Source organism: Mesoplodon bidens (genome assembly GCF_964165515.1).
Source record: "Mesoplodon bidens genome assembly, contig: HAP1_SCAFFOLD_81, whole genome shotgun sequence".
NCBI classification, from domain to species: domain Eukaryota; kingdom Metazoa; phylum Chordata; class Mammalia; order Artiodactyla; family Ziphiidae; genus Mesoplodon; species Mesoplodon bidens.
The window spans coordinates 908,267-928,682 of record NW_027672552.1 but is presented as its reverse complement, the minus strand read 5'-3'; the positions used below and the strand labels follow the sequence as shown (position 1 = coordinate 928,682).

Below are 20,416 nucleotides of genomic sequence, written 5' to 3'. Positions count from 1 at the left end.
TTATTTTTATTGTCTCTGTGATCAAATGTATTGTGATTATTGATCTATTTCTCCTTTATTTTTCCATGTTTCATCCCTCCCGGTACTAACTTCGTTTAAACACATTTTTCATTCTCTTTTTATGGTCTACCTTTTTATGAATCATATATGAAGTCTTCATTTTTAGTGTTTTCTGAAAAATTTGACATATATTTCTAACTTGAAAAAGTCTAAAACTAATTATCTCATCTTCCTCCTAAGCGGTTCATGGACCCCTCAAATTTTAAATCTGATCTCCAGTATTTCAGTATATTATCTAGTGTTTTAGTTTTACTTTGTACATACCCCCATTGGCTATTATTTTTTACACTCAACCGTTATTCAGATTCATTCCAACATTACAAATTTCTTTGCTGGTCACTGTTCAGTGCACCTTCCTACTTCTTTTTATGCTTATTTTCTTTCTTACTGAAGAACATTCTTTGTACAATGGTCTCCAATCTTGCCTAAAACACATGAGAATTATGTGAGAACTTTTTAAAGCTCCCATTATTGAAACACCGCCTAGATCACTGGTTAAAAAAAAAAAAATCTCCAAGTATTGGCTTCAGGCATCAGAATATTTTTTAATGCCTTCAGACAATTCCAATAGCTGCTGCTACTGCTTTAGTCATTTTGTTGTTGTTGTTGTTCCAGTTTGTGGGTGGTAATTCCTCTTTGTCTATGAATGAAAATTTCTTTACTTCTTGTTCTTGAGTAGTTTTTTAAAATGAGGTGTAGAATTTTAATTTGGACAGCTATATGTGCTCAGTACTTTGAAGATATTATTCTATTGTTTTCCAGCATCTACCTGTTTTCTGATAAGACAACAGCATCTACCTGTTTTCTGATAAGACGACAGATATTTAAAGCCAGCCCTCAAAAACAAGGCTTATTATTTCCAGGGCCCCCTTGAATTTCTTGGTTTCAACTCCTCCTCACTATTCTAATGTTGAATTTGTTTTTTCTCCTTAAATCCTGAGACTGGGGATCCCCCCCCCATTTTTTGTAAGCTTGTTCATTTTCTTTTTATGTGTTGCTACATGTAAAAGCAACATATAAAAGAAAACACAAGTATAACAAACTGTGTGTTCAGATTGCAAGAAAGGATTCTCAATATCAGTTCAGCCTATCCTATTGACTGAAAGCATTTACCTTGTTTCTTTTACAACTAACTTGAATATTATGAGTCTTACATCTAATATACAGTACTCTTCACCCTTCTTGGAACGTCTATGCTCAATAAGGACATTAGTTGATTTGTCACTAATATTGCTTTCCCTACATGTGAGTGCATTCAGAGTTCTATCCTGTCCCATATACATAGCATAATCTTATATTTTGTATCTAACTGGCATCAGTTTTCCTTTTTTTTTTTCGATTTACTTTTAAGGTTTACTTTTAGCAGGACTGTACTGAAACACTCTTACACCTTAATAGATCTAATTGTCTGGACTTAAAATCATAGATTTCTCTATCACAGGGGCATTTGTCTGTACAGATACTGATTTCTGTTCTCTGCACATGTTTTCATGTTATATGCCCAGTGTAATATGAAGCGAGTTAATTTATTGTGTTGCATATAGTAAAGAATCCAGCAGAATAATGTTATTTAGGGGTTTTTTTCATTATTTCTATGAATAACAACAACATCAACAATAATAGTAATAGAAAAGATAATTTCTACCTATAGCAAGTCTCAGTTTTTTCTTAAATGCAGTAGAAGGCCCTTCACACTCTATTTGTCAGCTTGGCTTCAGGTTTTCATATTGTTGGCTAGAAGACAGATAAAGGGGATTATGGACAGAACTGAGCCTGGTTTCTGCTAATCTCCAACTTGAATTCTTTCAAGGGTTGCAAAATATGATTCAAGTATTTCACAGGCCTTTATAACCTTTGTCATCTGTCTGGTATATGTGCCATCATGGGTGGATTTGGAACTGACATTTTATATCTCTGATCTCAACTGTATAAATATTTGTTTAGACTGACTATCAACATAGAACACAGACATTCTCTTCTGATGTATGGATGATAGAATAGTCCTTAACTGGGCCCCTAAGGATGGGGCAGGCACAAACTAACAGAGGGCAATGAGGCAAATTTTCAATGAACTCAGATTTTATATTTTCCTTTAGGTAAAAGAGTGGTTGCTTCTATACCAAAAAACTATTTCTTATAATTTGGGTTACATTAAAAATATCTCATATATACAACCATTTATCTGAATCTATAATAGTGACTTGGTTTTCTCAAATACATTATATATGGAGTCCTTTAGACTGGAATTAAATTAATCATGGTTGTCATTTTTTTTTTTCTATAGACTTCCCAGCTATTTTCCCCTAGGAAAACTCTCTTAAATAATCAAGAGAAATATTTTAGGCAACATTATGTAAATCATCACCCTTATTAGATGAATTAATATTCTTGAAGTTATAGCTCATTTCATGGAAATCAGATTAACCTGATGTTATGGGCATTGTCATTTATCAGTAAGTTATTTGTTCATATGCTCAGTATGTGACATAAAATATGTAACTTTAATAAGAGAATGGATCATCTCAAATAATTTAGCAAATCTTGAAAATGATAAGGATTAAAATTGTGGATGTATAAAGGACACAGAAGCTTGGAGAACTTTAAAACCATCTATTTCTCTCCTGTTTCCCTCACACAAGGAAATGAAGGCTGACACTTTAGCATGGTTTGGAAATCCTTCTAAAAATTATCTGACTTTCTCTTAGAATTAACACGTAATTTAAAGTTTTAAGAACTGCAGAACTGATCACATGAATTACCATAATTTAGTCAAGAATTTTTTTGAATATCCACCTTTTGACAAACATTGTACATATATATATACCAGGTTGTAGAGATGAATAAAATCATCCTTAGTCTCAAATAACTGAAAGAAAAATCCCCCAATATTAGTGAATACTGAGGAATTAAGGATGATGCTATGAGAAAATTTTTATAATGTGAAATTTATTAAGTTAAATAAAATATTGTGCTTTTGAGATTAGAATGACTTGGTTTTGTTCTAATGATACTGATGATAGACAGTGGTTGTATTTTGCAGAAGTTTTATGGGAGCAAAATAAAAACTTGATAATGTGATATAAATTTGGTCCCCCAAGGCGATTTTTATTGTTATTTCTATTGGTGTTGTTAATGAGAGAAATTTCTGTTAAGTATTAGAAAAAAAATGTGGATATCAATATCTAATCAAAAAGAAGGACAAAATAATGGATAATTAGAGAATATATATAACCAGTAAGTTAAAAATATACTCACATGCTAAGGAAGCACAGTGGTGGAAGTTTTGCTCATCATAAACTTTAACAGTGAGTAGAAGGTATCTTGGTGTCTTGGGTGTGGGAAGATATGCTAACAACCAGTGATAGATCCGTTGTAAAATTTGGAACTGTTCCTTTGGTATTAAATTTCACTTAAGACCTGTGCTTCTGGACAGGATGGAGTAACAGGAACTGGATTTACTCTCCTGGCTTAAACTGCTAAAAGTAAAAAAAATATATATATATTAAACAATACTTTTAGACATTGAACAACAAACAGCACAAGACAACGGTTGTATAAAGCTGTTAATTATAATGATAACCCATAAAAACCAGTGGCATAATGTTTTGTGTAATACAGTTAAATGTTGGTGTTTGAACAAGTCCCTGGTCACCTGTGAAAAATAAAGGTGGATTCTCTTTTCATATTTATTAACAAAATGAATTTCATAGGGATGCAGTATTTAAATATGTTAAAATACTACAATTACTAGAAGAAAACATTTTTGTTTTATTTAATAAAAGTTAATTTTTAAAATTTTTTATATTTTTATGTGTTGCATTTATTGCTTTAAGATTATACAAATATGTTTTGATATAATTTAATACATGCAGCATCAACTAGAGTATTCAGTACACAGAGTATTCAATGGGTATAGGCTTAGTAGTGGGACCAAATTAGCCCTAGACTAAATTGTTTCACTTGCAGCCTAATAAGGCTTACAAGGAAGCCTCAAAATGATCAAACTATTTCTTAACTACCTCTTTGAGCAAAGTTACAAATATTTACAAAAATACAAATACGCCCTGCAACCAGTAAAGTAAAATTCACAATATCTGACATGCAATCTAGAATTACTAGGGATGCAAAGACGAAGGAAAATATAACCCATAACAAGGAGAAAAATTAATTAATGAAAACAGACTGAAAAATGGTACAATCAGTAAACAAAGACATTCAAACAGTTATTATAACTAATTTTCATAGGTTCAAAAAGTTTAAAGGAAAGCGTCAACATCTTAAATAGACATACAGAGGATATAAAAATAACCCAAATTGAGTTCCTAGAGATGAAAAATATAGTTTCTGAGATGAAAAATAAACTGGATGGGATTAAAAGAGATGAGGCAATGCAGAAGCAAAGACTGACCTCCCTGCAAAAGCAAAAGTTTGTTATTATAATCTGTCCCACTGAGTAGTCCAAATATAAAGTCTGAAATGCAAAATGCCAGCTTGGTCATCTTTTTCCATTTCAAGGTTGCTTTACCCTTTCTGGTTTGTGCTTCCAAAAATAATTAAAGTATAAAATTATGAAAATTGTATTCAATGGTATTAAAATTAAGCATCTATCCATTTTATGGATTGCCCTGCATAATGCAAATATCTAAAATCTAAATATTATGTGTATATATACATATATGTATACATACATATATGGATATATATCTCACTAGCAGAATGAAAAGAAAATATGAAAGTACAACACAAGCTGTGGAGGAATATAGTAAAGGAAAGTAAAATGATAGTATTTTTGTTTTTAGATATAGTTGCCCTACGCAGTGGAAAAAGGATATACGGATTAGCATATTTTATTTTCTGAGAAGCATGAATCAATTTAAAAGATGAATTTAAAGAATCATTAATTTAAATACATAATCAGTCTTCAATTTTTTTGTTACTGACAACATCCCCTTTAAGATTTTCAAAATGCTGAAAGGTGGGATTCCAAGATTTTTAGTTGCTATAGAAGCAATTATTAGCAAATCCTTTCTTCTAATCTCATTACAGAAAATAGTGCCCTTTGTGCCCAGAGAACTCCCATTAGAACAGATAGCTAGTGGGAAGCAGCCACATAGCACAGGGAGATCAGCTGGGTGCTTTGTGACCGCCTAGAGGGGTGGGATAGGGAGGGTGGGAGGGAGGGAGACGCAAGAGGGAAGTGATATGGGAACATGTGTATATGTATAACTGATTCACTTTGTTATAAAGCAGAAACTAACACACCACTGTAAAGCAAGTATACTCCAATAAAGATGTTAAAAAAAAAAAAAAGGAACTGCATTTCGGAGCAGCTCAGAACATAGGGTGTACCACTCTGGAGCTATCCGACATTTCCTGTGTCTGATTAAATATTGTGTATATATGCTATGTATTTATATCTCCATCTAAATATACGTCTGTATCTCCTAAAATACTCTCTCACATATAATGAAGTCACAGTTTCCAGATAGTTGTTCTGGTAGTCATTAGACAAAATATAGTCTCATTTATTTAAAAAATGTGAAATGAGAGAAATGTATGAAAAACTTGATCCATCTTCTGACTGAATTTGTGGTATTGGTACCTTCAGAAGAGGAAATAATTAATTTATCGTAAATTATTTTATTCCTCATTTATTAGAGAGGAAATTTATAAACTGAAACTGTTAGGGCTTAAAGGGTTTTTTTCCAGAAGATAATATCTGTGGTTCTCACCTTACACTGAGCAGTATATCACTAGTAAACAATCAGACAAATAGGTACATTATTAAGTTATTTTATTTTCACCTGGCTTTTTAATACTATCATCTGATATACATCATATTAATTGACACTGCAATTTCTTCCTTGATTTGTATATTTTTTTCTACAAACACTTTGCATTCCAACTTCCACGTATCTGATTTACTCATCCCTGTGATGGTCTTCATCTTCAGACATCTTGCTGTCTGGGCTGTTCAACCCTGTGACAGTAAAAGCACACTCACTAGGGACTAGGAGTTTGAGAAGGACTTAGAAAATTGTTTGGAACCTGAAAAAAAGGGCTCCAGAATATGAAAACAAATCTGCAAAATGGAGATCAAAACTTGTGTAATTAATATTTTCAACTAATATTACTACAACAGCAATGTTACTCAGCTTTCATATAGTTATCTATAAATTATATTGGATATGTGACTTGGGCACATTTTAATGCATTTGATAACATTTAGGGTAAAGCTTCTAAAAGGGCAATTGCCTAGGACTGAGGAAGGTTTAAAAATGGTCCTGCACAGAATGAACTAGAAGTGACTTCAATGGGAGGCTGAGGCAGAGATGCTGGACCCGGAGAGTGACAGAGCAGGCGTACATTGGAGAGAGCTTTCCTATATAGGAGAGCCAAGAATGTGTTACTTATTGAGGGGGGAGCATGAAGGTAGTGGACCCTATAATGAGAATCCTAGGATTGCTCCTAGATTTCTAACTTGGATAAATGACAGGACGGTACTCTTTGGTGAATACTAAAGGAACAGCAACAGCAGCAAAAGTCTAAGAATGGAACTTTAACATATCACAATGCCACCTTTAAAGTAAATTTGGCATTCTTCCCTTTTTGAATGAATGAAAATACATTAATTAAAGACATACACGGGCTTCCCTGGTGGCGCAGTGGTTGACAGTCCGCCTGCCGATGCAAGGGACACGGGTTCGTGCCCCGGTTTGGGAAGATCCCACATGCCGCGGAGCGGCTGGGTCCGTGCGCCATGGCCGCTGAGCCTGCGCATCCGGAGCCTGTGCTTCGCAACGGGAGAGGCCACAGCAGTGAGAAGCCTGCGTACCACAAAACAAAACAAAAAGACATACACATTCACACACCTGCTAATATCTGCTCTTCTGCAATCGTGTTTTCTGTATAGTGTCTAAATATCTCTTCCAGTTGAAGTAGTGCTTAAACACTTCAATAGGCCTCTTTTCAGCCAAAAAGAAAAACTGTCTATGACTGTTTCAACATATTTTAAATATATGTATAATCATTGCCAACTTGTCTGCTTTGCAGATTCTAGTTTCCTATACAATATTTAATATCTCCCTTTATTGAAAATGTCATTGCTCAGTATTATGATTGTTTTTCATTTTGATTATATGTCTGAATATTAGAATTATTGATTAATCTCTTTATTAATGGAATAATCTCAGCACAATGTTCAATACACTTCTTCTCTACCATTATTATATGTTATTTTAAAGATTTTCCATACAGTTACTTTAAATGGGATTTTCAGATTTTTCAGGCTTTTTGAAGTCAGTAGGATAGGCTCCAGTGAGTAAAAGAAATGCTGAAGAACAACAATATGAATTAAACAAATTTAAGTAGTTAAGAAAGCACTAATCTAGTCATTGAGAAATGTATACTAATATTTACATAGTATGTATATATAAATCAATAGTTTCTAAATGAGATAATCTACTGAACAAAATATCTTAAAATATGAATGAAAAGATGTTGTAAAATCTCTATATGATTAAAGTACAAAAATTTTTATAAGCTTGGAAGATAAATAATAAGTGCATTTTTGTCTGGGAGACAAGTTGTTATCTGGGAAACCTCAAGACATTTTGTAGATTATTGAAATCACTTTACTATCAATCTTGAGCATTTCTCCTATCAACTCTATAATTAGTATTGGAAATTACCATGATGACTCTATTTCACTATCAGGAACATTGAAGAAACTATTTCAAGTGCTAAACATTGGTTTTAACAAATAAAAAACAATTCATCTGAAGAAGATGTTACAATGAGCTGAGGAATTAAAAGATCTCAAAGTAGAGAAATTTCACTGACTGCAGTATAAACAACTTGAGGGTAGAGAGTGTCTGTTTTTCCTGTTTGCCCTCCAAATTTGGGAACAGTTTTATATGCACGGTGCAGGGTAATAAGCAAATGTTTAACAAATGAAAAGTACTGAATTCATTACCTTGTGGTACAAATTAGGATTTCTTTTGTACTGTAACTAGAAGATTTTAACTTCAGCATTATGAATTATTAATGTCTTTATCTGATTCCCAGTTCTGTGTCAACCAAACTTATTTGAGTGATAATTAGAGGACTTCATGTTTATCCTATCTTCTAGGATTTCACTTTTGCATATCTGTTAATTCATAATTTTGACATTTTTATAGCACAACCAAAGACTATAAAAACACACAGAGCAAGCACTTGCCAAAGAACTCTAAATAAAACACATCTCAGATATGAAATTAGATCCATGCTTGGTTCTACTTCTAAGTGCTTCATCTAAAGAGAGACGTGCAACACTGCTGCATGAATTAATCACCTAGGGTGACTTTTAAACCTACCAACAGCTGGCCCCTCTATCATATCTGATTTTATTCAATAGTCTAAGTGATAATAATTTTTGGATCAAGAACTTTATTTTACTGGTTGTAAAGGTGGGCACATGCACACGCACACAATCCCCAGTGCTTTTAAAAATTGTGGGACAGAATTAATCATAACTATTGAGTTTAAATGCCATTTATCAACTTATTAAAGTGCAAGCATGCAGGGAAAATAAGCTAAAGACAAGACTTTCGTTTTGCAATTTATTTTTTAAAAGTCTTGTAGAAATCTTTATGAAATTAACACAAAATGGTGGTACCAAAAATCTTTTTGCTTTGTTTATTCCCTAGTCTGTGGCAATGTAAAGAGTGGAAGTTAACCCGGAATTTAAGTTAAGGAAAGCTATATTGTATTAAGTTTAGCCAAAATTCTCTAACTTGCCATATTTTTTCAAATAAATAAACTTTCTATTCTCTTCCCTCTCTCCTCATCTCCCTTAAGGTACGTCAACTCTAACCCCGCCCCCCCATACACACACCTTGTTGCCTCTGATATTATCTCCTCTACTAGAGGCGCTTTTGTACTTATTGCTACACGATAGTTCAACAATAAAATGTGATAAATGCAGGCAAAGGTGTTTCAAGAAAGAAGGTAAATGTCCTTACACATTTTCAACATAGAAACAAAAAGTTTACAAAACAGCAAAATTAAAAAAAAAATAGTTATAGATAAAGTTTGCAGATAATGTTGTCATCCCTCTTAAAAGAAGAGGTATAAGGCACAGAAGGAATGTAGTGTTGAGGACAATGAAAATCAGCAGTTATTGAAATCTATTTATGCTGCATTCAATGGATTTAGAAGACAGAGGCTTGAGTGTTGTCGTTATTACTTGTTTGCCATTTGATGGTGGGCAAAATATTTAATTTCATTGGGTTTCTCTTTCTATGCCTCTAAAATGTGGATTCCCAGGCTAAGAAAATATTTCAAATCTTTTCTAGGTCTATAAGTCACAGACCTTAGTGTACCCTTTCTAAAGGCCACATTTTCACAAAAGATAGCATTCTTGTAAAACACCTTTATAGAAAGAAAAAGCTATAGTTAGAAAGCCCACTCAGTGTCCAGGGTTTTCTGAAGTCGTACTGCTGTTTGTAACCAGGTGTAGGCCAGTAGGACAACACATTTGCTTTAATAACTGTCCAGATTTCTTGGAGTTAAAGATAAGTGTTTCATTATTCTAAGTGTTGACCTAAGAAATTATTGAAAATAAGAATTGTTCTAATTTACTTCTTGAATTGCCCAGTTCTTACATGGCCTGACACGAAAGGCGATTTAAAAGATTGCATTTAAGTTTGGACATATAGCCTTCATCCTGCTGTTTCATCACAGACCTCTTACAAGATAAACACGTGCAACCATTTTGAGTTTCTGAATGGGAGTGCTCCTTATAGTATTTTCCCCTTATAAATTTCTTGCCAACTTACTCCAATTTGAATGCAGGTAGAAATTTATAAATTTCTCCAAGAACTTATTTTTATTTTTATGAATCTTACTGATTTTGTGTTAATACCGAGGACTTTATCAAATTCATAGACATTTGATAGAATAAAAAGCAAAAGCATAATTCGGAAAAATCCAAAAACCTCAAATAGAAAATAAGATGCTATGTTGTTAGTAACAGAAATTAGCACAAATAGACTGAAAAACTGACCACCATTGTAAACTGAGCTTTTAACTATGGCAGTCGCCAGGAAAAGGAGGGTTACTCCTCTTTTTTTTGCCTTCTTTTAACAATCTCGAAAATTAAAGAAAGATTGAAATGACAATAAAAATAATTTATTTCCCAAACCATTTGAGAGTAGTTGCTAACACAATGCAATGTCTCCCCCAAATCCTCTAGTATTTCCTACAAACACATATCCAAATATAATCATGAAAATAAGGAAATTAACACTGACACATGACCACAGAGCTACTAATCCTCAGACCCCTTTCAAGTTTTGTCAATTATCCCCATCATGTCCTTCATAATAAAAGGATCAGCCCAGTGTCACATGTTGCATCTAGTTGTCCTGTCTCTTTAGTTTTTTAATCTGGAAAATTTTCTCAGGCTTCCCTTGAATCTCTAGAAAGTTTTAAAGAATATGGATCAGTTATTTTGTAGGATTTAGCTGTTTGTATTTGTCTCATGATTATTCAGGATATGTGTAGTTGGCAGGAATAACACAGTGGTGAAGCTCTGTTCTTCTCACTGCTTCCTATCAAACAATTTTGGCAAACTTTTAACCTGTAACCTTACTGGAATATCATGTGACTCATTTGATTAAGGTGTATCACCCAGTCTTCTCCATTGTAAAGTTATTTTTTTCTCCTTCATTATTAATAATTTTTGTGGTAAGGCACTTTGTAATTATGTAAATATCCTGTTCCTCATCAAACATAATTTACTCAATTTAATTATTTAAATCAGTATGAACTCATAGACTCCTATTTTATTCAATTGAGTATAATACATTTCTGCCATTATTTATTTTGAGGCTGAGATTGTTCAAGATTTGTCCAGTGGAAACCCCTTCAGTTTGGCTTCTATATCCTTTGATGTTTCCCAATTATTCTGTGATATCTCCCTTCTTTTTTTTTTTAACATCTTTATTGGAGTATACTTGTTTTACAATGGTGTGTTAGTTTCTGCTTTATAACAAAGTGAATCAGTTATACATGTATCCTCATATCTCTTCCATCTTGCATCGCTCTCCTTCCCACCATCCCAATCCCACCCCTCTAGGTCACAAAGCACCAAACTGATCTCCCTGTGCTATGCGGCTGCTTCCCACTAGCTATCTATTTTACGTTTGCTAGTGTATATATGTCCATGCCACTCTCTCACTTTGTCACAGCTTATCCTTCCCCCTCCCCATATCCTTAAGTCCATTCTCTAGTAGGTCTGTGTCTTTATTCCCGTCTTACCCCTAGGTTCTTCATGACATTTTATTTTTTTTTAGATTCCATATATATGTGTTAGCATACGGTATTTGTCTTTCTCTTTCTGACTTACTTCACTCTGTATGACAGACTCTAGGTCCATCCACCTCACTACAAATAACTCAATTTCGCTTCTTTTTATGGCTGATCCCTTACTTCTTGAAACAATAATATGTTCTAGGGTCATCTTATATTTTCCCTGTAGCGGTTCTAGAATCAGCCATTTCTCCAAAGACCTTTAGTTCCTTCAGTTGGAGAGCTGTATTTAGAAACCAAGATCTGGACACTAGGTGTATTCATTGCTCTTGGGAAGCAGTGGTCCCAGGTACTCTCAATAGGCAGAGCTAGGGGATTTATGTACATATATACATACACACATATGAAAACACATATTCATAACCATTTACACATATTCACAAACACATTCATAAACATATGCATACATATAGTCTATGTTTTTTCTATAATGTCTCTATATTGAAAATCATGTGTTCACATTAACATCCTCCACTCCCTTTCAACACCCTTTCATTCTAGTTTTTGCCCTTTTCATATTTTAACTCCCTCCACAGATATTAAAATAACACTGATTACCATATTCTTAATATCCTTAATTATTTGATCAATCTTCCTGTATTTAAGTAAATTCCTGTAGCTGCCACTTTCCCATCCACACATTTTCTCCACCTGGCACGGGTTAGGACAATCTGTACACAGTGGTTGCCAAGGCCACTTCCTCATGTGGATGCCCTTTCACACGAATCAGACTTCAGCAGTCAACTCCAGGCTCCCTTATGCAGACATCCTCTCCCCTTTCTCAGACTCTGAGACCCAATGCCAAGTCACTTGGTCCCTTGAATGCCCACCTCCCCCATGCTGACAAAGGGTTATTTTACCTCACTTAATGGACTAATTTGTTCAAGAAGGGAAGGGATCACAACACTATAAAGCAGTTATACTCCAATAAAGATATAAAAAAAAAGGGAAGGGACAAGGAAGGGGATGAAGAAAGGGAGGTGGACAGGGATGAACAGGTATCTTTCCTTTCTAAACAATATTTGAAGAGGCCCTTCATTTAGAAGTTGCAAAGACATTATGAAGTAGCAGCTGAAGAACTGAAACAATGACATATATTTACACATCTGTATCCCTACATCTATGACACACAATGTACACCTAATTTTATAGCAACCAAAATATAATTTAACAAAACTTATGATGCTTAGCCATACACTTTAATACTCAGCAACTTAAAAAAATGTGCAGTGCCATTTGGCTGTTAACTATCATCCATTTATATGAATGGATGTGTAAAACTCCTAGCCAAGAGTGCTTGGGATAGCGTCTCTACTGATCCTTACTGGATCCTCTTCTTCTTTTGTCACTCTTTTCAGTCATTTGTTGATTCTCGATTGTATCTCATTGGTGACTTGCATGACCATTGGTAATCATATCTGGGCAAATACCCCAGCTTGGTGTCTCTCAAAGGGCTGACTGAAAACCACCTGCAACAGAATCAACTGTAGTACTAGATAAAATTCAGGTCCACAGGCCCTGTTCTGATTTCCTGCCCAGAAGCTCTTTAGAGAGTAATGAGTATTTGGAAAATACCTTAGCTAATTCTCACACATTAACACTGAAACCATGGTGGAGTTTGCATGTCTACAATTCCTCAAAGTTCACGGTTTAAAACACATAGGTCTCACCAACTACAGTTGTTTTATTTTAGCTTCATCAATTCACATTTGTTATTTAACCAACTTGGAAATTGCCAGATGTGTGAATAGCCGCCAAAGTAAAATGTATCTATCTTTTGCAAAAATGTCTTCTACCAAATGTCTCTACAAAATGAAATGTAAATACCTTCTAAGATCTTGCTTGGAGGAATCTTACAGATTTTTTAAATCTTCCAGGTTTTAGGGAATAGCAAGTGCAAAGGCCCTGATGTTGGGAAAGCCACTGCAGAAAGAAAATCTGGATGTGTGTGTGAGAGAAGAGTAGTAGTAAACGAGCTTGGAGAGTAGGGCAGAAGAAATACTGAATAAAGCATGTGGGACAGGTAAAAAGTTTAATTTTTATTCTAAAGTGATGGGAACAGGTTTTGGGAAATAATGTGATATGATTCATGGTTTTTTTGTGATTATTCTGGCTATTGTAATGGTTATAGACTATAAGGATTGGGGCAAGAGGGGAGGAAGCAAGGAGGTTGTGGAAGAGGCTGCCTATTGCATTAGATGAGGCAAGCAATGATGGCTTGGAGTAAGTAAAGACGGCAAGAGTAAGGTGAGAGGTAGGTGGATTCAGGATGTATTTTCAAGTTAGACTGGCAAGAATTTCTGATGGACTGGACACAGGAATTGTGCGAAAGTGAGAGTTTAAGGATGAATCTAACATTTTTGGCCTGAGCAACTGGATGTGTTATGGAGCCAGGAAAAACGGGAGTGCAATGGATGGATCAAAGCAAAATATTTAGTTTTATTTGCTAAGTTTGAAATGTCTATTATGCATAGATTGGAGATATTTAGTGGGAAATTGGAATTAGGAGTCTGGAGGTTAGGTGAGTGCTTAGGGCTAGAAGTACGAATTGGGGAATCATAAGTCATCTTCCCATTCAAGTAATGGGACTAGATTAAAACTCATGAGTAGTTAAGGTAGATGGAGAGTGAAGGGGGCCAGGAATGAGCCTTAGGGCATTCTTAAAGACATTGAGGGATGGGAGGCATCACCAAGGGAGACTGCCAAGGAATGGTGAGTGAGGAGGGGAGAAATCTAGGAGAGGATGGTGTCCTGGTAGCCAGTGAAACAAAATATTCATTCTGGAAATGATGAGGTTCATTTCCCAAAGTTTCTTGAATTGATGATCATTTGAAACTTGGTATTTTAAAAAGAGCTTTAGCAAACAGAAAAGAGAATAATTTTCTATCATGAGTGATTGATTGCAGTAGCATGGGGAATGGAAAAGTTGTGAAAAGGGAATCAAGAATCTATGTAAAAGACAATTTTAAACAAAAGTATTCATTTAAAAAACAAGTACACAATATTTAGACATTATATTTTGTCTTTGTGTCAACAGCAGCTACAGCATGCTGTAAGTGAAAGATGAAGGATTACAGTTTAATATCAAATCAGGGAAAAAGGTGAAATAGTTGAATTCTTTGTAGATTTTTAATAGATTTCAAACCTCTATTGGTTTTGAATAATGCCATATTTCAAACATAATTTTCTAAATAATCATAACAATTTTAGAATCAGAATAAACCTTATATAACCTTATATAAAACTTATTTAAATGCACATATAGTTCATTTTTATGGGTAAAACTAGGACTCTGGTCTTCTGATTACCAGTACTATTTCTTATTGCAACACACTGTTTAAATGTATAGATGATTGAAAAAAAGAGCATACCAGTGATCTCTTAAATGTTTTACAAAATATTAAGTAATTACAATTAGGGGAAATAAAGCTCATGAGGATTAAATTACAGGAAGAGTTTATAAGAGGACAAACAAGTAGGAGATGTTTTTCCACACAGATAAATATGAGGTTTTAGTAGAAAATGACCAAAACTGCATTTATAAGGTCATGATACTAGCTAAATGAAATAAAGACAACCATCATGTAAATAACATATAATATTGAAGGTGAATTTTGAATATGGAGACTGGTACAGATTAACATCTGATTATAATAAAAATCAGACAGGCAGGGTAACAAGGTCTTCTTCATCCAATCACAGCTTATCAGGAATAAGGGAACCTCTTGATACTTTGGTATGTGCCATTTTAGGACAATGAACTTGGTACAAAGTGAACACCTGATACAAGAAATAGTTTAGAAACATAAATATGATTCAAGAAATTCATGGATGGTGAAAGCTATGTTGGATTATTTCAAAAAGTTAGGGATGACTTGGTTAAGTAACTTCTCTTTTTAATAACAGAATAACTGTCACATAAAAGATCTCACTATGCCATTGACAAAGATAAAATCCCGGGACGCCATGGCTTCACAGTCTAATAGTCTAGAGATACAATGTCCAGTATAGTGTCCATTAGTCACAAGTGGCTATTAAATACTTGAAATGTGGGCAAGTTTGACTTAGGAACTGAAATTTTAATTTTATTGAACTTACATTTAAAAATTTAAAAACACATGTGACTAATGGCTGTAGTTTTTCACAGCACTAAGAACATTTCCATTATCATGGAAAGTTCTATTGACCAGAGCTGACCCATAACCTTTTTACTTAATTTTACATTTATTCCTCTTTGCTAAGAAAATCCTCTCTCTTACTAAAAAACAATATTAGCAAGATGGTAGATATAAGCTCAAGATGCAAAAATCTATTGGATTTCTATAAACCAGGAACAAAGAGAGAGCTTAAAAATTATTTAAAGTGGAAAAAAAAACTACCTAGGAATAAATCTAAATAAAAATGTGCAAGACATTTATGGAGAAAATGAAACCTTATTGAAAGATGTTAAAGAAGTCTTAAATAAATGGAGAGGAACATCTTGTTTATGGATTGAAAAGACTCATCATAATGGTATAATTTTTCCCCAACTTAATTTATATAGTCAATACAATTACAATAAAAATACTTAATAGAGGTTTTACAGGATTGCCAATTCTGAAATTTATGTGAATGGTCAAGAACAGCTCAGACACACCTAAAAAATCCATTCATCCCAAAATGGTCCTGGAAAACTTAATTATTCATAAGAAAACAAAGAAATTGGATAATACAGACAAGACGATTGTAAGTGCATTAATGGCTTGAATATAAAACAAAGATACACTAGAACTTTCAGAAGAAAATATACTATATCTGGGTAGCATTAAACTAGGGAAGGACATTTTAAGTAGAACAAAAAGACACTAAGCTAAAAGATAAATTTGATTTCATTAAAATTGAGAGCCGCTATTTATCACAAGACAACATTAAAAATGTTAGAAGGTATGAAATAACTTATTTGTGTCATATATAGCTGACCAAAGATTATTTGCTTGTATTTAAAAAACAATACAAATAAGTAAGAAAAAGATAAACAGTAGAAAAATGGACAAAAGATATTCTCTGGACTTCACAGAATAGGAAACATAGGCAACTGTTAAACAAATGAAAGGATTCTCAGCCTATCAGTAATTAGAGAAATACAAATTAAAATTGTTATGGACTGAATTGTGTTCCCTAAAATTCGTATGTGGATGCCCCATCTCCCAATGTGGCTGTTTGGAGACAGGGACTTTAAAAACATAATTATGGTTGAATGAGGTCATAATGGTGGGGCCCTAACTGATATGACTGGTGTCCTTGTAAGAAGAGAAAGAGATAAGAGGGATGTATACACACAGAGAAAAGGCCATGTGAGGACATAGCAAGGAAGCAGTGGTCATCTGCAAGTCAAGGACAGAGGCCTCAGGAGGACCCAAAACTGCCAACATCTTGAGCCTGGACTTCCAGCCTCCAGAACTGTGAGAAGATAAATCTCTTGTTTTTTAAGCCACTGAATCTGAGGTATTTTGCTAGGACAACCTGAGCAGACTAATACAAGGAACAAAAGACTAGAATGGCCATTCTAACTGGTGAAGCTATAGAGCAAAAGGGCTGAAAATTGATTCCATAACTTTGGAAAACATTTTGACATGAATTTTTAAAGTTGAATATTTGAATTCCCTACAACTCAGCAATTCTACTCTTAGTATGTCTACTCTTTTACTTATGTTAAATCTTGCACATGTGTACCAGGAAACATTAAAATAAATGTTCATGGAAGTACTGTCCGTAATAGGCCCCAAAAAACCCAAATATCATTAATAGAATAATAAACACATTTTCTTGTATTTATACAATAAAATATTATACAGTAGTACAAATGAATGAACACTAGTTAAAGTAAAGTGGATGAACCTTAGAAACATAATGTTGAGTAAAAAAAGCAAGCACAGAAGACTAAAGTATGATATCAATTTTATAAATCTCAATAATAAGCAAAATCAGATAAAAATTATGTGGATGTTCAACATAAAGCCAAGATCAGAGTGATTTCTTTGGTGAAAGCAGGAAGGTGGGATCAGGGTAGAGAACAGAGAGAAGACTCAGCAGTTTTTATTCTAGTTCTTAGTTTTGGTGGTGTGTTTGCAGGAGTTTTTATTATTTCTCATAACTTACATACAATTAAATATATTCTTTTGTAGATTATCTAATAATATTTAAAAAATCAAAATCCATTATATACCAAAGATAACCCCTAGACATTAATTATAGAGAGTCCACTTTGAAACAACATACATAGTTACTCATACATCTTCTGTAGTTGAAAGCTTTTAGCTATGAAATTCTTCCCCCTTCATAGGAGGACTTTATGTTCCATAATGAAGGAAAATTGTTCCTACTTTAGGACAATTTGCCTTCTTTATTTAAGTGATACTAGCCCTTTGGCTGCCTAGAAATTTTAAAAACAACTGATAACTACATCTACTGCCTGCAAGAGAATAAAGGAAAAGGAGCATAGGAGGCAATCTCATACATTACTGATAAACACACACAAAGACAATATTGGTACAAAGCTATTTCTCCATATAGCAACTCTGAATTTTATTAATAAATACCTATATATATATATATATATATATCTCAAACATTAATAAAAGAATAAAATCCAATATGAGTACATTTGCTCTTTTTTTGCAATTAGTTCCAGGATTCTATTTTAGATTATTACTTCATATCTGCGAGAGTTGGGTGTGTGTTTGTGTGTTTGGTTTTATGGAAGTTGCATTGTGCTAAATTTTACATTTCTTTCTAGAATTAAATGGCTTTTGTTATCCCTTGGGAATACTGAAGATAGCAACAACAGATTACTACCTACCGGTGGAAAAGTATAAATAGCAATTTTAGCTGCTAGTGCTTCTGAAATTGCCCTTAACTTTGTCCTTCTAAAAATGCTCCAAGAATTACGTTTTGCAAATCCACAGATTTACTATCCATATTCAAGTCATTTACGTGGACAAAGAATGTAGCCTGCGGTATCAGTACAAAGGATGTTATAGCCATCAAGCCATCAGCCACTGAAGCCACCCCCAATGCTGCACCCTGAGGGGATTCAGGATGGAGAACACAGGATACTGGCCCTAGATAATTAAAGTGCATATCAAGGGAATGATTTCCATGAGACCAGATTCTTGCATCTCACCATATATAGAAAAGTGCTAAATTTATTTAATTAAGATGTCTAGTTTCTTTAATTAACAGTAATCTTTTGATGTTCCAACTACCTGGGTTTTTTTTTTTTTTTTGCAAGAACCCCTAAATATCCTGTGCCCTCCCTTACCTCTTCGGAACAGTCCCTCAGAGCTATCTGAGAGGTTGTCTCCTGATTTAAGTCCTCAGTATGTCCTCCAAATAAAACATAATTCTCAACTTTTAGGTTGTGCATTTTTTTTCAGTCCACATTTAATTGTATGGCTCACGTAGGTACTATGCCTAGATGTAATGGGATGAGCTGTAAATTATTAAAACTAGATAAATTCTGTCAGCTCTACCACTAGCTGAGATCAGGCTTTCATCTCTGGATACTTCTGTCATAGACCATGGTAGATATGGGGTCTGTGTTGGTCTTAAAATTATTCTTAGAATTGTGGGGACTCATTCATTCTTTCAGCAAATTTTATTGCTTATATTCTATGTGTCAGTTACAGTGCTGGGTCTTGAAATACAGAAGTCAACACACGAAAATACAAGGATAAAACACATTTTCTACCATATTAACTTTTTTCATTCATTAATTCATCCCTAAATCATTCAACACGCATCTTCTTATTGAATACTGATGAGGGGTCAAATGCTAGGCTAAACACTGAGTATATAACTGCAAATGAGATGGATAGGCCCTGACTTTGATGTCACTACTATCTTTTGTCCTGCCATATAATGGCACAGCTTCATTATTCCCTTTACCCTAAGTTTTTATCACAAATTGCTAATGAAAATAAAACTGTTAGTGGAGTTTCAACATGCATAGGTAAATGAGAACACAGAACTCCCCTTTCGCATGCCCCATTCTTCTCCTTCTAACTCCATATGTGAACCCACTTTGTGCCAAGACCAAGAATTTGTGCCCCAATAAGAACCAAGCTGATTTCCTCACACTGACTGGGGCTATTACTCACTTAGAAGACATGATGCTTAATTTTGATAAGCAACTAGAAGACCATGGAGACAACCTATAAAAATGATTTGTCTTGTGAGAAAATACTAAAAAGGGTTAATGTGCTGTTCCACATGTCTAACCTGCTGGGATTAAACCACAGGCACCAAGATAACCAAGTGTACTTGGCAACAATGAGCTAAAAATGAAAAAAAAAAAGCATCATACTGTTATTGTATTCATTTTCCCCCAAGGCACTCTCTGATAAACATCACAACCTCTAAGGGAATTGAGAACAACTTCCTTGTGGGGTAGGTTAGATATGCATCTTTTTCCAAGCAGTTATATCATATCCAGCTATCAGCACACCTTATTTAAGGTGATTGTAATGTATGAGATTAAATGTTCCTACCTGATTGGAAACCTTCTTGTCTTCAATTCATTGGCTATACTGGATTATTTTTCTTGGGTCAGACTTCCAGAATTCTACCAGAAATCGTTCCTTTGGGGAAACAAGGCCTTCCCAGAAACTCAGGAAACTGAAATGGAGACAGCAAGAGAGAAGGAAATTATTTGGACATATAGACCTCAATTGTTTGGTTTTAAGTAAATGTCCCAGCAAACATCTTCTACATGGTTTAATAACTTTAGGGAAATTCACAGTTTATAAGTTTGTGTACTCATAAACTGAACATATTATGATAAGAGTACAGGTTGCATTTTGTGTCTTCAACTCAAGCAAAGACTTCAAAAAGGCCCAGTTATCCTTTGTTCATTAAGACACAAAGAGAGGGCAAAAAGGGCAAGTTTCTAAGTCTTTTTCTTTAAAATTTACTTCCTTTCTTCAGTCTTCATCAAGATCTCCAGGAAATTAACTTTACTAAA

At 34.1% G+C, this 20,416-nt stretch overlaps 2 long non-coding RNA genes across 6 annotated transcripts in view; one reads left to right on the top strand and one right to left on the bottom strand.

The window, feature by feature from the left end:
• Positions 1 to 20,416, top strand: part of LOC308610052 — a 1,140,458-nt gene that overhangs the window by 660,532 nt on the left and 459,510 nt on the right. The window lies entirely within an intron of this gene.
• LOC308610053 overlaps positions 1 to 20,416 on the bottom strand; it is a 42,581-nt gene that overhangs the window by 5,242 nt on the left and 16,923 nt on the right. Inside the window, exons 2-3 of the long non-coding RNA XR_014014408.1 lie at positions 19,944 to 20,070; positions 3,316 to 3,536 (exon numbers count right to left, since the gene is read on the bottom strand). This is a non-coding gene — a long non-coding RNA (uncharacterized lncRNA). The remainder of the gene's footprint in view (positions 1 to 3,315; positions 3,537 to 19,943; positions 20,071 to 20,416) is intronic.